This window comes from Maniola jurtina, chromosome 6, assembly GCF_905333055.1.
Source record: "Maniola jurtina chromosome 6, ilManJurt1.1, whole genome shotgun sequence".
Lineage (NCBI taxonomy): Eukaryota > Metazoa > Arthropoda > Insecta > Lepidoptera > Nymphalidae > Maniola > Maniola jurtina.
Genome location: NC_060034.1, coordinates 12880278 through 12895703, shown reverse-complemented (window position 1 = coordinate 12895703; position 15426 = coordinate 12880278). Strand labels below are relative to the sequence as shown.

The 15426-nt window shown below is 37.8% G+C and overlaps 1 protein-coding gene and 1 long non-coding RNA gene across 4 annotated transcripts in view; one reads left to right on the top strand and one right to left on the bottom strand.

Annotated features, from left to right (window-relative positions):
- LOC123865880 (tyrosine-protein phosphatase Lar-like) overlaps positions 1 to 15426 on the bottom strand; it is a 106568-nt gene that overhangs the window by 28088 nt on the left and 63054 nt on the right. The gene's annotated exons all lie outside the window — the stretch shown is intronic.
- The window catches only part of LOC123865881, a 64177-nt gene continuing 51104 nt past the window's right edge, over positions 2354 to 15426 (top strand). The window contains exons 1-2 of the long non-coding RNA XR_006796063.1: positions 2354 to 2389; positions 5597 to 5602. This is a non-coding gene — a long non-coding RNA (uncharacterized LOC123865881). The remainder of the gene's footprint in view (positions 2390 to 5596; positions 5603 to 15426) is intronic.

The window sequence follows — 15426 nt, the reverse complement described above, 5'->3', positions numbered from 1 at the left end:
CGCGATAGCAAGAGAAGCGTTTATGAAATTTTAGCTCATTGTACTGTGCGATCTGTGTTGCCATTTATTGCGTCGCAATAACAAGACAAGAATTGCTATTTATTCAAACATCTTTTCACAGTGAACCTTAAAAGTAAGAATATCCATCTTTCGCTGGAATAAAAACGGCACGGTTGATTTTTGCTGTCTGAATGAAGCCTTATATTGACAAATTAGGCTGAAAGTTTTTTTTTATAATGAAACGTAAGCAAGAGTTTGATGAAAATTCATCAACAAAATATTGAAATCTACCTACGCTAAGATTGGCAGCTATTGTAATCAGTTTTAGGTAAAAAAAAAAAACTTTTTGAAAAACTGGTAGGTTGAAAAATTCATAAGGTTGAAAAATTCAAGGTGATTCTTTGCGCAGAAATTCTATGTTGCTGATAAAGTTACAATATTATTTGTCTCTATGAATGATAGCCTAACGGGGTGCGGAGCTGAAGTTGACATATACTTCGAAAAACCTATAGAAATGGGGGTCCCAAGGAGCTATAATAGAATAAACGGCAACCACGCACCAGAAAGTGCAACTTTGGCAGACAAAGGGCGTCCCTATAATGAATAAAAAAAAAGAAGAAAAAACATGGCATCAAACGAGTCGCAGGATGAGGAAGTCCCTACAAGATTCCTACGCCCAGCTATGGGCATGTTTCGATTTGCGCTGACGATAGGACATAGGTAATAAGTTTAAGCTAACTATTGAATTAACTAAAATTCAATGTTTATCTACATTTACTATCCATCCTTCCATCTTTTATTAAAATACGCAATTTGTCTGTCTGTCTGTCTACTAGCTTTCAAGCTCCATTGCTTAACCGTTTTTGACGAAATTTGGTACAGATAGGTTATCTATCTACCTATAGCTTGCACGCTGGGGCTTTTTACTCCGAAAATTAAAGTGTTCCCACGGGATCTTTAAAAACCTACAATCCACGCGGACGAAGTCGCGGGCATCCTCTAGTATTTTATAAAGCAAAGTTAGTTTAACGATTGTTACAAACAGTTCGTTAATCGAGTCGCGTTGCGATCTTTTTATGACTTTAAAGGCGCCTTAAATCTAGTAAACACGTTAAAATTACCTTTTTTCTTCCGAAACCCCATAATTTATTCAGCGAGTTTGGGAAGGGAAGCTACTTGCGCAATCTCTTTCACATCTTTGTTTCTTTGATTACAGATTGGTTGCTGATGCAGACATTAAATACGCTTGCATATCTCAAACGGATATAATCTCTCAGAAACGAATCTCGGTGGAATTTAGATGGAAATGTATTTATGACTCATAGGGAATTTAAACTCTATACATACTAAACTATTATAGATTAGCTGTTGCCCGCGACTTCGTCTTTTCCTATGAATTTTCGTAAAAAATCTTCCATATGAACCTTGTTCTAACAATTACAAACACGACAAAAGAATTGTCCAATTTGGTCCAGTCGTTCTCAAGTTATGACATAACCAAGGGAAATAGGAATTCATTTTTATATTTATGAGATTTGGATATACTTCATTCGTGCTTTGGTGCTTTACCTAATGTATTTATAGATAGTCTATAGTGTGACCCGATACATATTTTTTGTTTTTGTTAGTAGTTTTTGTAGTAACAAAGAGCCCTTTCTACTTCATTTCGTCTATATGAGTCGGCGCTTGGATATAAAAATAATTTCGCATGGTGAAATCTTCAGAAAAAATTACTCCTGTTAAAAAATGTATAAGAATCGAAAGCGTCATGTGTTTTAATAAAACAGTACTGTAACATCTTGGATTTATACGTCTCATCTTAATATATTAAGAACACGAGCCAACAATGAAACTGTTTGCCTCTCGAATATATTTTATATTATTAAATTCAACAAGCTGCCGCTTCGAGAATTCGTTATTATTATACTTAAAATTCAAAATATTCTTTGTTCATGTAAAACTTTGCACTACAAGCTGTTGAATCATCAAATCTGTCTGTTTATAACAATGAAATTGTACTATAGACATGTTACGTTAATAGTACCTACTTGTCGTAGAAGATTCGTTTTTGGTGATGGTAGCGACAGATGAAACTTTTGTTTCTTCTACTATTTTTGCACAAGAGTAGAAGAGGTAGCGCTCTACGAAATGTGATCCAAGTGTCGCAGTTTTAGGTCTTCACTTAGATAGGTTCGTACGTAACGTATTAATTTGTGTAAGAGCTCACCCCATTAGGTGAAATCTTCAACATTTAATTGAAGAAGTGTACGATGCGTGGGCTACTCGTAGTCCAAACGATGTACATTTAATTATTTCAATATTCTTAAAATTAATCAAGGAACACGATATAAAACTCACATTTCCATGCTTTACTGTGAGTTGATTCGGCGTCGAGTCTTTTGTTAAATTAATAGACTACTGCTTGGCTGCAATTAAACTTACTGGAAAGTGATGATGCACCCTAAAACAGATGGATGGAGGTGGATAGATGGATGGAAGGAGTTTGTATAGTGTGCGAATACTTTTATTATCCTAAGGAAATTCCTACCATAATAGTAAATGAACGAGATTATTGTATATAGGCTACCAAAGCAATTTAGAATGAGGCACGAAAACGATAAAGCAACCTATGAAATATGTATTCGGATATCCATTTAGCATGACTAACCTAAATATCTGCCATTACGAAATAACGGATAAAACTTCTTTAATTACTACATATATCACAACCTCTCTCATGATTCATGGGCGGGTGAATTAAATAAACCGGCAAAGATGCGCAATAATAAAACTGACCATTACCGATGTAAGCCGCAACGTAGACAACCCATTTTAGCTAGACCTCAGCTTTAGAATACTTTGTGAATATACTTTGCACCATACGTCGATTTTTGTGAGAACATTTTTTACCACATGTTGATATCACACTAATATTATAAAGGCGAAAGTTTGTGTGTATGTGTATGTTTGTTACTTCTTCACGCAAAAACCACTGGACAGATTTGGCTGAAATTATGATGGATGGAATGGAGATGGATAATATCTTGGATTAGCACATAGGCTACTTTTTATCCCGGAAAACCAAATAGTTCCCACGGGATTTCGAAAAACCTAAATCCACGCGGACGAAGTCGCCAGCGTCAGCTAGTTTCTTAATGATTCATCATCATCATGGTCAAACCATCGCAGGCTTACCACTTAGCACAGGTCTACACTCAGAAAGAGAACGGTTTGGCTATAGACTACCACCCTGACCAAGTGCAGATTGGCAGACTTCACACAACTTCACAGAACATTATGGAGAATGATTTCCTTTACCGTTGAAGCATGTGATTACCTAATTGCTTAAAACTCCAAAAAGTTAGAGGTCCAGGATTGAATCCTTGAAATCCCGAGTAGAAGACGGAAGTCGCTAGACTACAACTACTTAATTAGTTAGACCTATTTTTATCGGTGGTTTGCATCAGGCATTATCTAAGTAAACAATATTAGCGAAAGAGTCGTTGTCATAAATTTAGGGGAAAATGCCCCGGCTGCGACAGTTGGCGAAATTGCGGCGAAAGACACATTTATTCTGGAAGATACAATCCCACAAAAAGGTTATAATTTATCTTTGTTTAAGCGCATAGTTTATGAAATTATCATGACCTAGTTGAAAGACCTGTTTTTAGTTGGTCTATCCCAATTTCGCTTTAATGGTATACCTGAAAAATTCTTTCTTTTAACCGACTTCAAAAAAAGAAGGAGGTTCTCAATTCGACTGTATTTTTTTTTTGTTTGGAAGGTTATAACTTCAGAGGTGGTCCCATTTTCGTTTGGATCTGATTAATATCTTCGGAGATGGAGAACAGAACTCCTCAATGGATAGGTAAGAGTAAATTGCTCGCAGTGTAATCGCTCAGTAAACAGTAGGTTTTAACCAGGCATCGCATATTTTAATATAGTGGGGTCACAAATTATGATTTTTTTTTAAACCAACTTCACTTACTACTTTACTTATTTATCTACGTAAGTATATTATGTTTTTATACCCAGCGGTTTTAGCTGTACTTATTTATTTGTATAGATTGTAAAAAAAGATAAGTACTTTGTTTCTTTGTACCTAATCGCTCAAGGAAAAAAATTCGGCCAAGTGCGAGTCAGACTCGCGCACCGCGGGTTCCGTACTAGGGTAATTTTTCCGACATTCTGCACGATAAATCAAAAACTATTATGCATAAAAATAAATAAAAATCTGTTTTAGAATATACAGGTAAAGGCCTTTCATAATATGATACCTCACTTGGTGTAGTTATCTTACTTTAAAAATTTAAACACATTTTTTTTTAATGATGTAACCACAAATTCACGGTTTTCGGATTTATTCCTTTACTTGTGCTATAAGGCCTACCTACTTGCCAAATTTCATGAATCTAGGTCAACGGGAAGTACCCTATAGGTTTTCTTGGCAGATACGACAGACGGACAGACAGACAGACAGACAGACAACAAAGTGATCCTATAAGGGTTCCGTTTTTCCTTTTGAGGTATGGAACCCTAAAAATAAGAAAAACTTGTAAATGGAATGAATGTAGGTATAGAGTAAACGTAGATAGAAATAATATTTTCTTCAATAATCCTACATAAAAAGAAAAATAATATTTTCTAAGCATGAAATTCCAATGTATTAAATATATCCACAAAAATATTTCTATTTGGTATCAAAATAATATAGGTAAGTATAAAACAGCGTAAAGGACAGGGCATACAGACGGAGTAGAGGAGAGCTGTCTTTTTATTACCAACTTAAACTTAGTTTTATATAGGTTGACCGGGTTGACACAGTATGGTTAAATACTTGCCACCCTATCTCAGGAGATTGTTGGAGGCATACCTTCAAGAGAGAGATGTCATCTGGGAAGGTAGCGATGGACGACTGTACCGGCACCGCGTAGGCAGTGGAGTCCCGCAGGGCTCGGTACTGGGGCCAACCCTTTGGAACGTTGGTTTCGATTGGCTCCTGCGGGGTCCACTGCTTCCGGGGATGAGGGTATTGTGCTACGCTGATGACACCCTAGTCACTGCCCGTGGGGAGAATTATGAGGCAGCGGCTCGCCTTGCAGAAGTCGGTACGTCCATGGTGGTGGACAGGATTAGGATGCTGGGCCTGAAGGTCTCAATTTCCAAAACTGAGGCCCTCCTATTCCATGGTTCACGCAGAGGTCCACCCCGGGACGCGCAAATTAACGTCCAGGGCACAGTCGTGGAGGTGAAGGCCTCTATGAAATACCTGGGCCTAACCTTGGACGGACGATGGGGTTTTGGAGCGCATTTTAAGCAGCTAGGTCCCAGGCTTGTCAACGCCGCCGCAGCTCTCGGTAGACTGCTGCCAAATATTGGAGGGCCTGAGTCGACTTGCAGACGGCTGTACGCGGGAAGTTTGAGGAGTATGGCACTGTACGGGGCACCTGTGTGGGTGCAAGCTCTGTCTCCGCAAAACAAAATGCTTTTGCGGAGACCGCAAAGAATAATAGCTGTGCGAAATATCCGGGGGTACCGCACAGTGTCATGGACCGCTGCTACGCTGCTTTCGGGTGACCCACCGTGGGAACTCCAGGCCGAGGTGCATACGGAGGTGTACCGGTACCGAGCGGATCTGAGGGCTCAGGGTGAGAGGCCAAGTCCGGACGAAGTTCAAAGGGTTAGAGCCATTGCACAAACGGCCCTGATCAGCAGATGGAAGGAGGATTTACAAAACCCTATTGCGGGCACCCTGACTGTCTTGGCAATACAGCCCCACCTGGAGCACTGGCTGAAAAGACGTCACGGGACCTTAACCTATCGGTTGGTGCAGGAGCTTACAGGACATGGGTGTTTCGGTAAGTACCTGCACCAGATTGCAAGGCGGGAAGTGACCCCGGCCTGCCACGAATGCGGTGCACCCTCCGATACGGCACAGCACACACTGGCGGAATGCACAGCCTGGGCGCCGCAGAGGCATCCATTGTCGTTCATCTTGGGCAGCGATCTATCGCTCCCAAGCGTAATAAACGCGATGATCGCCAATGAGACTTGTTGGACGGCAATGGTGTCCTTCTGTGAGGAGGTGATTGCATTGAAGGAGGCGGCTGAAAGGGAAAGAGAGCTGGATCCCAACGCTCATCCCATACGCCGCAAACGCCAGGGGCAAAGGAGGCGCCAATATGCGCGCTACCTCGTGCCGTAAATGAGGACAGAACCAAACACAAGGCGTCGGCATCCCATAGGGATGTCCAGTAATGTGGCGGTATCGTTGAGACGGCACAGTGGTATGCAAACTGCGTTCCTGTGTCGTCTCGTCATGACGCAGACGGCCCCGCTGGGTTTTAGTGGGTATTCTGGTTGCCAGCGAGTCCCACATACCCCCCCGGAAGCAGCGTGATCAGCTCTGCTTCCGGGAGGGATGCGTAAAAGCATTTCCCAGCGAAAAAAAAAAAAAAAAGTATGGTTAAATACTTAAATTAAATATAAATACATATATTTACCTTGAGTAGAGTGGACTGTAGATTGAAGGCAGATAAAACACTGAATTCAATAATAATTACTCAGAAAAAGAATATAATGCGAGCATAAAAATCTGGTATTTAATACAAAAAAAAATACTAATATTTTTGTAGCCACAAAAACATTTCTTTCATAAAACATACATTAGTACTAGAGCGTACTAAGGGCCGAGAGAACACCGCTTATACTTAAAATTCTTCCGTAACAGCTGTTTGTGGAAATGTTTAACTCTTTGCTTGTAAAAATGGGTCATGAATCATGATGAAAATATGAAAATAATTTGATTTTAATCCATTTTACAAAGTTCCAATTTCTACTCGTCGCATGCGGCATTGTTGCGTGTTATTGTACCGATGTAAAACAGTCTCAAAATTACAGCGTCACACTCTGAGAAGGCCGATAGCCAGCAGAAGCTAAGTAAAAATTTTGCACAAGCAAAACATGTCATCAGAAGAGATTTTTGAAACAAGTCAAAAAGTGAATACGTAGCAACTGAGCAAAAATATCTACAAACGAATTGGCGTTGGGAATGAAAACGCAACATCAATAGCCCGGAGACGTCCATCTACATTTTAGAATTAGTCAGAACTAGGTCACACAGCGCTCTAAAAATATCTAGGTCTACCTGAAATATCACTATCTACATCCCAAACAAAGTTTCCTAATCTGGGAATAAGAAAAGTTTTCTTCACTTGGAAAGATTTATTTTAGTGTGCATTTATAACTACTACTAAAAAGTTCCATCTCTTCTCTTCTTCAACTAGTACAAAATCTCAGTTATAGTCGTGAGATGTCCATCGCTATGCTAAAGTATGATAGCCTAGGAGTTAAGACGTCGCGCCCGCCTTCTAGTCTGGAGGTAGGGGACTCGATCCCAGACATGCACCTTTAACGTTTCGGAGTTATGTGTTCTTTAAGCAATTAAATAGGAATCACTTAATTTGACGGTGAAGGAAAATATCGTGAGGAAATATACAAGCCTGAGAGTTCTTCATTTTTTGTTCTTTTGACGTGACAACGTCTTATAATTCGATAGAGCCGGCTTGCACGCACGAAAAAACATGACTCATGCGGCGTTACCTCGCTCTGAGGCGTTCCATGTAAGGCTTGAAGTGCAAGCGAGAGCGCGGAACGAACGACAAAGAAGCACAATCGGCCTTTGTTGTCACGTTCAACTATCGTCAGTAAACCGACTTTACAGACAACCAATTTTTTTTGTTTTACTAAGGAATCCTAAAACGATGGTACATTATGGCTCCATTCCACTCTGCAGATGTGTGTTCTGCTTTAGATACAGTCATCAACTCATCAACTACCTACCTACCAATACTAATTTGTTGATTTGTTTAACAGACTATTAACAGATGCTCAACTCAGCCAACTCTATAAAAAGCTCATTAGCCAACTAGCAGTGAAATCTTGAAACTAGATACAACAGCATAAAACTTTCAATGAGAGTAGTTACAGTACCTACCAAAGTTGCAACAGAACAAACATTGCGCAAGCTTTTAAAGAAAAAAAGAAGAAAAATCTTTTAAACAACTTAAAATTAAGTGAGAATTTTTTTTCCAGACTTGGCTTCAGCTTAAAACGAACCACTAGGTACAATTAATCGATCCGACATAAATCACCGACATATTATGACATATTATGCGGCTCACAAAAATGTTGTAGTCCTACTAAATCGGAGCAAGTATGAACAACTGTCGTGAACTTGATGAGACAAAAATTATTATTAACCGACTTCAGAAAAAGGGGGATCTCTTTTCCGCGCAGCAGGGTCCAAGGTGTAGATAGCCCTAATGGTTGCCAACCTCCAGTAGGAGACGGCACTACAAGAAGAAGAATAAACAAGGGTTTGGGCTAGGCGTTAATGAGTTAGGACTTTGTATTTATACATTTAGATGTACTTAGTCAATAAGTGTAGAACCTGACCTTGATCTAGACTCTAGAGAAAAACTAAGACAGACACAATAACAATAATTATTATCAGATCTTTATAATAACAATTTGAGTAAATAAAAAGCTGAGGAATAATCGTGTTACCTGGAGGCACCTTGGAAGACACAATAATATATTACAGTCAAAAAGGCTTAAAATGAGTACCACGAACTCGCACAACTCCAATTTAAATAAGCAAACGAAAATGAATTTATTTTATACCATGATACTTTTTTCCACGTAATACTCGTATGTAGGGTAACCAAATTCTTGTTGTTTCATCCCAAAATTCAGTTTCTAGTATTGAACATGCAAAATAGATGTTACTGTCTTTGGCTTCAAAATGGCAATGGCACACAATTATTAAAGACCAGTAATTAAAGTTTAGCAGCCATACAATTACGTTTGCGTCAATCTATAACTTTTAGTGACAGGGCAATTCAGTACCTACGTATAAATACAGTGGTATGTATGACATACCTCTGAAATATTCTTCCTAGTAAATAAAATAAAATAAAAAATAAAATAAAATACTGGGAGGGCAACAAATACTCGTTTGCGTTATTATAGAAATACCTACACACCAAAAATTTCACCTCTCTACCTGTTACGGTTCACGAGATAGAGCCCACTGACAGACAGACGGTCACACGGACAGCGGTGGCTTAGGGTCCCATAGGCAGCCTTCGGGTACAGTGGACCCATAAAAAGTGACCTTTAAAATGGTTCTACTTAATTTTACCCCGCATAGATATTCAACATTTTCCGAATTGATTCATGGTGACCCTACCTGTACATAGCAGGGTCTCCTCCAGGCAAATCGAGTTAGGTCCCTGGCACGGGTATGTAATGCATCGTTACCCAAATGTTTTCTTTATGTTGCTATCGGGCACAAACCTTTCAAAGAACATGGAACCCTTGAGGAATATGAGAGTGGATATATTTCGCTATTATATTTCATAAGGGTTCCATGTATTTGTATATGAAATCACTGATATCGGATTCGAAGAATCAAAGCCTTAGGGATTGAGGATACAGAGCAGTGGGTGGTACAATACGTATGTACAATACCTAAAAATCTTTCGTTATAATATCAGATGTAATTTCGTTGAAGTTATATTTAATATAATCTAATTTGGGGTAAGTATGTCTCTAACCTAGTCAAGTTGTAAGACCCACCACATTATAATCCCAAAAAGACTCCTACCCTAATGTGATTAACGGAAAGGGGTCACGGCTGTCAGCAATGAGGAATACGATGCAGAGAGATATACAGATAGATGACCTTCTGAGACCAAATACCGGCATTCACAATTTGAAAGTCAACCTTCCGAGTTTTCGAAGCTTTGAAAACGTCAACACAAGGTAAAACGTAAGCTAGATAACGGGAATCAAAGTTCTCTCGCTGTTACTCAACCTCGTGAAAGCATTTCAGAGAGTTCTAAAAAGATCATGAATAACGATTTTAAGGTTCCATCATTACTTTTTACCTAAAGCACACTTGTGACATTATGTCGACGGAGAAAAGTCCAATAGCAGCCGAAGCAGATAGTATTACAAGGACTTCTTGGAGCTTTTTTTATTTCTTTCAAAGTTTGAAGCAGCTCACGTTGTGCTACTCAAATCATACTTCACACTAATATTATAAAGGTGAAAGTGTGGTGTGTGTGTGTGTGTGTGTGTGTGTGTGTGTGTGTGTGTGTGTGTGTGTGTGTGTGTGTGTGTGTGTGTGTGTGTGTGTGTGTGTGTGTGTGTGTGCGTGTGTGCGTGCGTTTGTTACTCTTTCAAGCAAAAAAGCAAAAAATCGTGAGATTACTAGAGAAGCTCTGCCTAGAAGGCAATAAGACAAAAAGTTACAAAACAAAAAGTCTCTTTTGGGATTTTCCACTTTGAAATAAAGCCGCGACTTCATTACATCAAATGTTGCGCTTGTGAAATGGTTCTTTAATGTCTGTAAACGCATAAACACTGAACATTTACCCAAAATGGCGTTTTCAGGTCGGTTTGTGTTTTTATGACGGCTACACGTGTAACTTGTTAAATTAATTCTATAGCTCAGTAACTCTTTCTCCTGAGGCTTAAGTGCATGGTATTTAGATTAATATTCCAGACATTATAATCCACTAGCTGATACCCACGACTTCGTGCGCGTGGATGTAGGTTTTTTAAAATTCCCGTGGGAACTCTTTGATTTTCCGGGATAAAAAGTAGCCTATCTGCTAGTCCAGGGTATAATCTATCTCCATTCTAAATTTCAGCCCAATCCGTCCAGTAGTTTTTGCGTGAAGGAGTAACAAACATACACACACACACACACACACACACACACACACATACAAACTTTCTCCTTTATAATATTAGTGTGATACTTCCCTACTTAATAATATAGTAGTGAGTTCATGCGTAAGACGAGGATAGGTCGACTTGAAGAAAAAGCTCTTTCCCAAACGGGGGGGCATTAGGACTTAAGGATGATGATAAATAATAATAAAAGTTTAACTGTTCACAAGTTAAAGGGTTAGGGAAAACTGTAATTTTACACTTCACAACATAGAAACCATAAAAGGTTCTCAGAAAATCGATTTCGTTCAACATCGCAAAGGTATTTCGTTAACGTCCCTAATTTATTTAATAATGTAGTCGTGTTGGTTTAGGGATTTAAATTGATCGAATATTACTAAAGTTTTGCAGGTCTCGTATATACAGGGTGTTTGGACGAATTAAAATTATAAAAATTTCCATACAAAATTTAATTTTTTTTTGATGTCAAAGATTTCATGACTCTAACCTAAGGTATGTATGCATAGATACGCAAAATTATACCTTCATCACAAATTGGAACAATGCGTGCAGCCTAGCAACTAATAGGTGGTTGTACAATGACGCAGTAGCGTATTCCTAGCAATTTGGGCCTAAACGCCGCAAACCGCCTCTTTCACTAGCTACAACAGAACAGGCACACAGGGGTGAACGGTAGGGATGTCAGAAGAGCCAAAAAAAAGTATCGATATATCGACATAGGTAATTAATAATAATAATCAATATCGAAGCCCAAGTGAGGTTTTTTATTCCACTATAATTTCTAAATGCCTGAACAGATTTCTTAAGGTGTATCGTTAGAACCCTTACATCATCCCAAGGGACAATGGCTATTTTTGGAAAAAATTCAATATTTAAATGTGAGAATTTTAACTTTTTATTTCGCTTTTAGGCAGAGCAGTCGTGTTATTTTTCAAATTACGAATGGTGAATATATTATCAATATCGATGTCAATAATATATCGAAAAAAATATTGATATATCGATATATCAGTAACATTTACAAGAAATTCTAATGTAGTATCTATAAATGAGTACATACGCAATTAAAGTCAAAGACAAAAGTGATATTACTGGTAATGAGTACTTGCTTACTGTACTTTTAAATCGCTCTAAATAGTCGCTGGATTAACAGGGCTTTCCCCGTCACTTACTCCATACAACCGTAGTTCCAATTTCATTTGAATATTAAGCAACAAAATCCATGAAATTTTGCAGACATATTCTAGAAACTAATATCTGTGCCTGTGGTGTTTTAGATTTTTCTAAAAATATGTAGTTTTAAAATTACAGGGGCTCAAAGATTTGTATGTGAATTTTTAAGACAGCGTAACTTTGAAACCGAATATTTTAACAGAAATCTGAAAAACCACAGGCATAGATATTAGTTTCTAGAATATGTCTGCAAAACATAGACTTTGGTTGCTTAATATTCAAATGAAATTGGAACTACATTTGTATGGAGCGAGTGACGGAGAAACCACTCTTAAGACGGCGCAAAACTTGTCGTGCGGAAGTCCCTACACGAGACCTGTCTAGCACAGAAGACGTCAATTATTTGAAAATGATGATGTAATAATTAACAATATATCGATAATTTTCAACAAGTCTAGTGAAAGGTGGGTTAAGGGTGGATAAAAGCTGGGTGAAGGTTGCGTGACTGTAAACAATTTGATTTTAATCAAATGCGGAGTATTGAACACTCATAATGCACTTCCTAAACTGTAAGTGTATGTATAGGTAATTAATTAATGGTTGTATAGGCCTATAACGCTAATTGGCATTTACACGGCAAGTTAAACCACTCTCAGAGGTGGTAAAAATGTACTATGTGTATACTGTATATATTATGTATAAAAAGTGACTAACAACGCCCAGCCAAAACCCTTGAACCTAGAAAGCTGAAATGCATAGAGTTCTCTTTATAATGTTGACAAGGAATAACAGGGCTCTCTCCGTCACTCGTTTCCACTCGTTTCATACAATCGTAGTTCCAATTTCATTTGAATATTAAGCAACCAAAGTCCATAAAATTTTGCAGACATATTCTAGAAACTAATATCTGTTTTTTTTATTTTTAATAACTATTTCCTTACGAGTTTATTCTTCGCCGTTAAAGAAAGTGATACTTAATTGCTTAAAACGCTGAAAAGTTAGAGGTGTGCCCGGGATCGAATCCTGGACCACCGGAATAGAAGGCCGACCTCTTTACCACTAGGCTATCTCCGGCATCAATACAGAGGGGTCTCTCCGTCACTCGCTCCATACAAACGTAGTTCCAATTTCATTTGAATATTAAGCAACCAATAAGTCCATGAAAGTTTGCAGACATATTCTAGAAAGAAACTAATATCTATGTGGTTTTCCAGATTTCTGTTAAAATATTCGATTTCGAAGTTACGCGGTCTTAAAAATTCACATACAAATCTTTGAGCCCCTGTAATTTTAAAACTACATATTTTTAGAAAAATCTAAAACACCAGATATTAGTTTCTAGAATATGTCTGCAAAATTTCATGGACTTTGGTTGCTTCATATAGAAATGAAATTGGAACTACGATTGTATGGAGTAAGTGACGGAGAAAGCCCTGTTAAAAGGGTTTGTTTAATCAATACCAATACCAACAAAGGAATGTCTTTGCATTATCCTTAGACTGAAATGCGGATAATTTAGCCTCCATTTTGAACCCAAGCAATCATTAAATATTAATTAATACGGCATTGCATTATGGAAATATTCAGAATATTATGAAGAAAAGATCAAGAAATGCCGCAACGAAAGTTAGTTAACTCGTATAACTAATTGCGATGTCGAGTCAGCCTTTCGCGACCCATTTCGTGATTGTGTCGCTAATAAGAAACTACTAGCTTCACGCTATTGTGAGAATATAGGCTAAGAGCCGGTGACCGAATTAGTGATGGCACTTTTAGATGCAATATTTTTATTTTATTGGGATAACGAACGGCTTATAAACTAACTAACTAGGCCTAAATAGGCTCAAAATGAGATGAAACTAATAATAATAGGTTTCCACAAATTGATAGATAAATACTTGTAATAAATAAAACTTTAAGAAGTGATGTGTGTTTTACACAATTACTTAAATATCACTTGTTTTACCGGTGAAGGAAGATATCGAATTGAAAACATGCATGTTTCCAAAGTGCCTAAGTGCCATAATATTCTCAAATGTGAATTGACTAGCGCGGTGGATTATGACCTAAACACTTTTTATCTGAAAGGAGATCCGTGCTCAGTAGTAGCCACTGAACAACAAACCAGACAATGCAGTATCTCTTGGGGTCACTGAGGTTAGACTGTAATCGCTCCACTCAAAACTCGTAGTTATAATCCTACAAATCATCTATGAAGACATTATAAAAGGAATAGTACCTACTTCGGGTAATAATATTTCCAATTTATTTTGTTAATAAAAGACTTCCATTGTACCGTGTACTAGAGCGCCCTTTTGCAGCTGAACCAAACTATGTACTTCGGATATATTTTTTATTATCTATTCATTGGGTAACATAAAAGACCTTTGAGGCTTATTTGAGTAAAGCATAACATTTGAATTTATTGGGTATTTCAATTGTGCTATTTATTGGATCCACCTGTAGGTATATTTCTTTTGTGACTGTGTTCCGTATGCAAACTAGCTAGCTCACACGGCTTAACTCAGGCACAGAGTAACGATAGTAGTATTATCTACAGAGGTTCGATGAAGTTATTTATAAGACGAGATAAAGACTGTACCTAAACAAACTGGCAACATTATTGCGTACGAGAGATAAGGACAGAGATATTAATAATCACTCGCTTTGGCATGTAACTTAGCAACTGTCAGTTTGGTTACACATTTTTTTATATCGTCTCGTTGACCTCACTATAGCTATAGACAGAGCAATCGTGTGATAAGTGCGAACGAAGGAGTCACCCAAACTGGCCTACGTTGTTAGGAGTCTATGTTGAAAGGTGTCGTTACCACGAGATATCAAACTACTGTTTCTCTATATACTGTGGCTCAGGTGAACTTTTTAAAAATCCTTTCTAACTGGAAAATTATAAAAAAATCTCAAGTTTCGAGACCTAACGGCTTGAGCTATACGCCAATAGGTAATAATATTGTCAGTTTCTCCTTTTAATTATACTATTTATAATTATATTGACACGAATTAAAACTCAACGTATGAATGAAAATTAATTACAAAATATGAATAAATTCTATTTAATTTACGATGTGAAAGTTTCCATATCGGTTGTGATCAAACGCTTTTAAATCTATAAGCACGAAATCCAATACTATATATTTTCACCATTGATGTATATGGATGGGCCCTTCGAAGATAAAAAACGCGCTCAAAAAGTCAATAGAATTTAGCAAGAAACAATTAAAAATTATTTTGCTATAATCCGCCAACAGAAAAAAACTGTATGGTCAAACATGCAGTTACAAGCTAAGCACCGCTTACCTCCGCACATGAACTTCCGCAAAGTAACGCCTGATTCTATCCAATATTCAATAGAATTTGCAAAAGTCTCTTGACTTTGTCAATGACGATGACGTAAGATTCAAGCGTATTTTTGCGGACGGAATTGTATGGGAAAGGCTAATCCATATACATCGATGATTTTCACATCTT